We start from the raw sequence: 7,224 nt of genomic DNA, 5'->3' as shown, positions 1-7,224 counted from the left end.
ATTGACATGTAAACTGAAGTGAAAAGATCAACAAAATTTGTTTACAATTTGAGAACTAACTTAGATCTTACATTGGATAACATTCAAAGCTGATTGTATCTTCCACACCCTGGTTTCATGGTTACCAAACTGACCCTGGATTAAAGATTTTTTATAATGACTGTAATTATAATTCTTGTTTATATATAATATTGTTAGATAGATATATACTGCTGTTAGACACATATTATTAGTAGATATTTAGAATATTTAGAATAGAGTTTCGACAAGGTAGAGACTTTGTCAAGCCTCTAAAGGGGGGGAATGATGCCTTAGGTTTTAACTTTTATATTTTTCAAATCCTGTACTTCTTAGTGTGTAACTCTGAAGTTTCTTGTAGCCTGTTAATTTCTGCTCTCTCATGCTAGATAGACATAACAAAGCTTCTCTGGGCCTGCTCTCCAAGGACACTCAGACCGTCCTAGGCCCAAAATGTGTAATCCAAAAGCCTCTGAAAGGGGGGGCAAGTTGAGGGGAAATTACATCATTAAACTGAAGCTTTAATTGGAGAATTAATCCTGATATGCAAATGAACCAAACCTATAAAAGTGTGAAGAACTCATGACCTGTCATCCATCTTGGGGTCCATCTTGGCAATAGCCTCTGGCTCCCAGGGTGTACCTTTGAAGGCCTTTCAAATAAATACCTACCTTTATTCCCTTACTCCTGTCTAGTCTGTTTCTAGGAGGCCTCTTAAGGCATCAAGCCAGCAGTGCCCTGGCAAACAGGAGGAGCAACTGTGTCTTGGGGTGCATCAGGCACAGCATTGCCATCCAGTCGAGGGAGGTGATTGTCCCGCTCTGCTCTGCACTGGTGCAGCCTCACCTCAAGTCCTGGGGGCAGTTTTGGGTATCACAATATAAGAGAGATATTAAACTATTAGAGAGTGTCCAAAGGAGGGCAACGAAGATGGTGAAGGGCCTTGAGGGTGATGCCTTTTCCTGGTCTTAAAATCAAGAGTCAAACACGGTTAGAAGGGGAAAAGGGATTTTACCTTGATATTTATTTTAAGGATCCTTAGGTGCACATGTCCAGGTCAAATGCACCGAAATGCATCCCGCAAAAATGCCCACCCCAAAAGATCTGGTATAACATTATAGGTCTTACTAATTAGCATATTGTCTTGGGGTGACCTTATGATGTATATCCCATATTGCTGCCTATGCCCAGAAATTAATTCCTGTGCCTTTCTATGCCTCTAAACTGAGCCTGAGAGGGGGAAGGAAAAAACTGAGCAAAACTTTTTCAAAGCAGTTTGCAGCTTGTTCAAGGTCACACAGAGATAGCAGGGTTTTTTTTTCCCCAGCTGCGGCAGGGGAGCGAGGAAGCACCCGGCTTGCTGCTTTCCACTCAGCTTTTGGCCAGTTGTTTCAGTTTCTTGTTCTCCGGAGAGAGACTGAGAGTTGAACTTTGTTTTTCCTTCCCTGGAATTCCGGATTTTCTCCCTTTTCTACTGGACTGCTTTCAACCTCAGAGCACATCAGGAGGACTTTCCACCGGGCACAGAGGGCCTGGCCCTGGGCCAAGCCCCAGCTCCGAGGAGACCAAAGGGAGGACTCTAACACTTTCCCAGGTTTTTCCTCCACAGCAAAAGATTTTATTATTTAGCATTATTTTCCTTTTCCCGTGTGTTTGTTAAATAAATAGTTTTATCTCCTTCACTTTCCTTCGAGGATAATTTATTTTTTCCTGAACCTGGTGGGGGAGGGGTGGTTGTACCTTCTCTCAGAGGATATATTTCTAAATTTGGCCAAACCGGAACACATATCTATCAAAAATTCTCCAATTAGAGGCTCGCATGAACCCCCCTCCCCAAAGAACCCTCTCCTGGATGGTTCTTAGTTTACAGAATGTATTCTGGAGGGGACATTGGGGTCTGGGGCACACTGATCCCTAGCTACGAAGCTTCTAAAATGTTTAGTCTCTCAGCTTGACAAACAAGTCCAAGAATGTAGGCAAAAAGCACTAAGAATACAGAAGTTGGAAAAAAGGTATAACAGGGGTGTAAAAGAAAAGGCAAAAAATCTTCATGGCATCAAGGGGAAGCCGTACAAGGAGCGGCTGAGGTCACTTGGCTTGTTCAGCCTGGAGGAGACTGAGGTCAGACCTCATTACCGTCTACAACTTCCTTGTGAGGGGAAGATGAGGGGCAGACACTGATCTCTCTGTGGTGACCTGGCCTGAAGTTGTGTCAGGGGAGGTTTAGGTTGGATATTAGGAAAAGGTTCTTCACTCAGAAGGTGGTTAGGTACTGGAACAGGCTCCCCAGGTAATGATCACAGCACCAAACCTGACAGAGTTCAAGAAGTCTTTGGACAATACTCTTGGGCATATGGTGTGAGTCTTGGGGATGGTGCTGCGCAAGGCCAGGAGGTGGACTCAATCCTTGTGGGTCCCATCCAACTCAGCTTATTCTGTGATAAGTATTCCTAGGAGCCAGCAATGTGCACTTGCAGCCCAGAAACCCTGTGTCCTGGGCCGCATCCAAAGCAGCATGGGCAGTAGGGCGAGGGAGGGGATTCTGCCTCTCTGCTCCGCTTTGGTGAGACCCCACCTGTAGAGCTACCTCCAGCTCTGGGTCCCCAGCACAGGAAGGACATCAATCTGTTGGAGCAAGTCCAGAGGAGGCCACCGAGATGATTGGAGGGATGGAGCATCTCTGCTGTGAAGAAAGGCTGAGTTGGGATTGTTCAGCCTGGAAAAGAGAAGGCTTTGGGGTGACCTATTTGTGGCCTTCCAGTACCTGAAGGGAGCCTACAAAAATGATGAGGAGAGACTATTTACAAGGGCCTGGAGTGACAGGACAAGAGGGAATGGCTTCAAACTGAGAGCAGGTTTAGATTAGATATTAGGAAGAAATTCTTCCCTGTCAGGGTGGTGAAGCACTGGAACAGGTTGCCCAGAGAAGCTGTGGCTGCCCCATCCCTGGAAGTGTTCAAGGCCAGGTTGGACGGGGCTCTGAGCAACCTGGTCTAGTGGAAGGTGCCCCTGCCCCTGGCAGGGGGGCTGGAACTAGATGATCTTTAAGGTCCCTTCCAACCCAAACCATTCTATGATTCTATGGTAGTGCTGCCTGGGCAGAAAATCTGGTTGTGAAAGTACGTCACGTAGGTGTTCATGTACTCAAGAGTCAGGCCACCGAAGAACATCGGAACAACCAGCAGGTGGATCAGGCTGCTGGGATTGAAGTGGCTCAGGTCAATTTGGATTGGCAACATAAGGGGAAGAGATGCAACTTATAGTTGCAGGGGTCAACTTGCCCATGGACACTATCACACAGGTTATCCATGAATGTGAAACATGCGCTGCAATCAAGCAGGGTCAAGTGGTTAAAGCCCCTGTGGTATGGAGGACAATGGCTGAAATAGAAGTATGGAGAGGCCTGGCAGATTGACTATATCACACTCCCCCAAAGTTGTGACAGCAAGTGCCATGTGCTTACAATGGTGGAAGCAACCACAGGATGGCTGGAAACATACCCTGTGTCCCATGACACCACCCAGAACACTGTCCTGGGCCTTGAAAAGCAAGTGTTATGGCAAAATCCCACACCAGAAAGAACTGAGTCAGATAACAGGACTAATTTCTGAAACAACCTCATAGACATTTGGGCCAAAGAACATGGCACTGAGTGGGTGTATCACATTCCCTATCATGCACCAGCCTCTGGAAAAGTCAAAAAATACAATGGACTGTTAAAGACTACACTGAGAGCAATGTCTGGTGGGACCTTCAAACACTGGAATACACATTTAACAAGACACCTGGTTAGTCAACACCAGAGGATCTGCCAATTGGGCTGGCCCTGCCCAATCAAAACTTTTATGTACTGTAGAAGGGGATAGTTCCTGTAGTGCACATTAGAAACATGCTGGGGAAAACAGCCTCGGTTATTCCTGCATGTACATGGTTGTCAGCTGGGGTTAAACCACACCACCTCCTACACTGTTTCCTCTCCCCTGTATTGTATTTTCAGCAGACATTGGGTAAGTTGAAGTCCCCTGCAAGAACAAAGGCTAATGCTTGTGAGACTACTCCCAGCTGCTTAGAGTGGTAGTGTGTACTTCAGGAGGACCCAGAGTATCTTAAAATGTGTTCAGAGGTATTGCTATATATTTCTGAAAAGAAAGTAGCTAACCAAGCTTTCCATGTATCTCCATCACAAATAAAGAAAAGTTCCCAGATATTTATTTCTGGAATTGTACACCAGGTATTAAAGTACAACAAATAGAAAATAATGCTAAAAAAAAAAATAAAAATCAGTGTTTATGTACAAATATTAAAACCAATGCAACAATAGCAACTTCCTCTTGAACATCTGATATTAAAAATCATGTCCCGATTGTCACGAAATTTGTTGTTATGCACAAGGTACTTTGAATAACTGGAATCTGTTTTATTAAGAGGACTATAACCATACCTTCTGTATTTTACAATTGATAGTATTTTCCTTCTTCCAATGAAAAATAGGAATAAAAAAATAGTAACCTTGTCATTATTTTATAAATTACTGTATTTAGTTTCCCCATCTGTAGACAATGTGCTTGTAGTGCTGGGCAAATAGTGTCCCTGTTGGTCAGTTTATACATTAGTTTACATTCAAAGTTGAAATACTTACCTAAAGACTTTGGTTAAATTAAGTACTATCATTATGTTCTATGTGATCTGATGTTTTCATACATTTTTGATCCTCAGTTTTAAAGGTTAAAACCAGGAAACAATTACACAATTCATTGACCTAATAGTACACAATTTAGTACTTTGACCATGGCAAGAGGAAAACTAAACCTTTAAAAACCTAACATGAGAAGATGACATATGAGTAACCAAAGTAAAAGTATTGCTATAATCACAGCACCAAGTTACACTTCTAAATGAATCAGCTATCCCCTTCAGATTCCCTGTATATTAAAAGGATACATTTACCAACACTGCAATTGCCCATTATGGATTTTTGGTTTGTTTGTTTGTATGAAAAACAAGTATAGCAGATGACAAAGAATTCATCACAGTTTGTTATAAGAATTGTGCTTCACCCTCAAAGAACCAAGGCAATATAATTTCTTCATATGGTTGCAATTCAGTTATTTTCATGCTGACTTTCAATAGACAATTCTTTTAATAAACAGTAACAAGTTCTCCATTTTAAATGTTTCAACTGAGAGAAAAATAATTAAGTCCAGCTTCTAAATGAAAAATTCAATAAATAGCTATTTTACATGGATAAAGTCATTGTGGTACAAATTTATGAATGTCACATCAAGCATGCACAAAAATGTTACTATACACACAAGTAGTCAGAAAATATTGAAATAGATATCTAAAAAGATATGAAGAATTAAATATTTACAAAATCTTGCAAATTATTGCCTCATTTTAACAAGGAATTAAAAGTAAACGATAACAGCTAGCTAGCCAACAAACTAAATAAGATCAGCATTTAAAAATCTATTAGACTAGCTGAAATTAATTTTTCTCCCATAATTTTCTGAATTTTGGTCAAAAGTCTTTATTAAATAACTAAAGTGTCCATTCAACTTGCTGACAACCCAAGCCTTAGACAAGTCTCTGTCTACATTAAGAGCCCAGCAATGCATAGATAAATTGAATATATTACTGCATCAGCTAATGAGAATGGGCATGTTCATTTAAACACAACTGTTATAAGCATTCAGTCATCTTTGTATGATTTTTATACAGATCAGCCACTCACTGTAAACCCATAGACTTGAATGTATAACAATGAAGGATTATGACCAGTATTTTACAAAATTACATAAAATATGTTGATTCATTAAGAAAAAAAACAAGGTACACAGTTCAGCACAAAACACAGCAACAAGAAGCTGACAACTTGGCTAAAAATGTCAGAGTACAACACAGGGCCAAGGCTATCCATTATTTACTGTGTACTTACTAGAATTCCATCTTTCAGATGTATAAGTTAAGAACTGATTACAAAATTATCTTTACTTTTGTCCACTGTGCTAAACTAATTTGTTTTAATATGATAAATGTGCTATTGCATAAATGCTTTAAAGTAATCTTCATTGCAGTGCTGTAAAGAAAACTCCATACACTGCATCCGTAACTCAGGATGTCAATGCAGTTCACAGTAAGCATAATAAATACCCTCTTCCCTCTCAAATATTAAAGTCACTACTTTCTAATTATTCAGCATAACCTTGAAGCAACTATTACAAATATCAACAATGCAAGCTTAATCACTTTAATAATCAAAACAACTTTGTGGCAATTAAATTTGTAATATGAACAGTGCAAAGAAAAAGCATGGAGGGAAAGGGGTAAACCTACTGATGTTCTCCCACAAGAATTAGAGCTAACATTTTCAAGAAAACTTCATGAATGGCTAAATTGCACTCAATGGTCAAAATAAAAATTTATTGAGGTTAAATAGTTGCTTTTATGGGAAACATTTTTACTCATCCTTTTCTATTTGACCAAAAGTGGTGAAGTGCCATTTTTGAGCTAATGACTTGCTAAACAAATAAATGCAATCCATACTGAAGAAAAGCTTTCAAATACATACTTCAAGGTTCTACTACTTCTATATAAACTAGATAGTCCCTCAAAACTGTAACACTTTGAACTGCAGTGCTCCAAACAATTTGTCTTCCAAAATGCAGACTGTTTGTTTAGTGGTAAATCCTAAGGTGTGCAGACTGTAGCTTTATACATCAGCTGTCTTAGGAAAGTTAAGTTACACAGGTGCATTAATCTTCAAAGTTGTGGACAAAACTCATCTGACTAAAACAGTCTAAAATATATCTGTTTAAGCCAGTAAGTTTAAAGTACACAGATACCTCTGGCAGCATAATTACTTCTGTGTAAGGTAGCCATGGCCTATAATTTTGCAACAGCCTCCAAGTGTAGGTCTTCATAATTTATTCATGTTATGTCCCTTGTGCTAGCTTCCACCAAGATGAAATTGCTGTTTTTTTAAACTGAAGTGCTCTAGTTTAGTATCACATGAGAGAAGGTTCCATTTAAAAAACATCCTTGTATGTTTGCACAGTTTAAGTTAAAGAAACCCATCCCTGTCTTTATAAGATAAAAAAAAATAAAATGCTACATTGAGCAGGGATCAGAAACTGTACCTGTAAACACTGTTATTACACTGCATCCATTATGGCAAAAGTAACTTTGACTAAAAAGCCACTCCAA

Source organism: Corvus moneduloides, chromosome W (genome assembly GCF_009650955.1).
Source record: "Corvus moneduloides isolate bCorMon1 chromosome W, bCorMon1.pri, whole genome shotgun sequence".
NCBI lineage: Eukaryota > Metazoa > Chordata > Aves > Passeriformes > Corvidae > Corvus > Corvus moneduloides.
The sequence above is the reverse complement of the archived record's forward strand: the minus strand, read 5'-3'. Positions refer to the sequence as shown.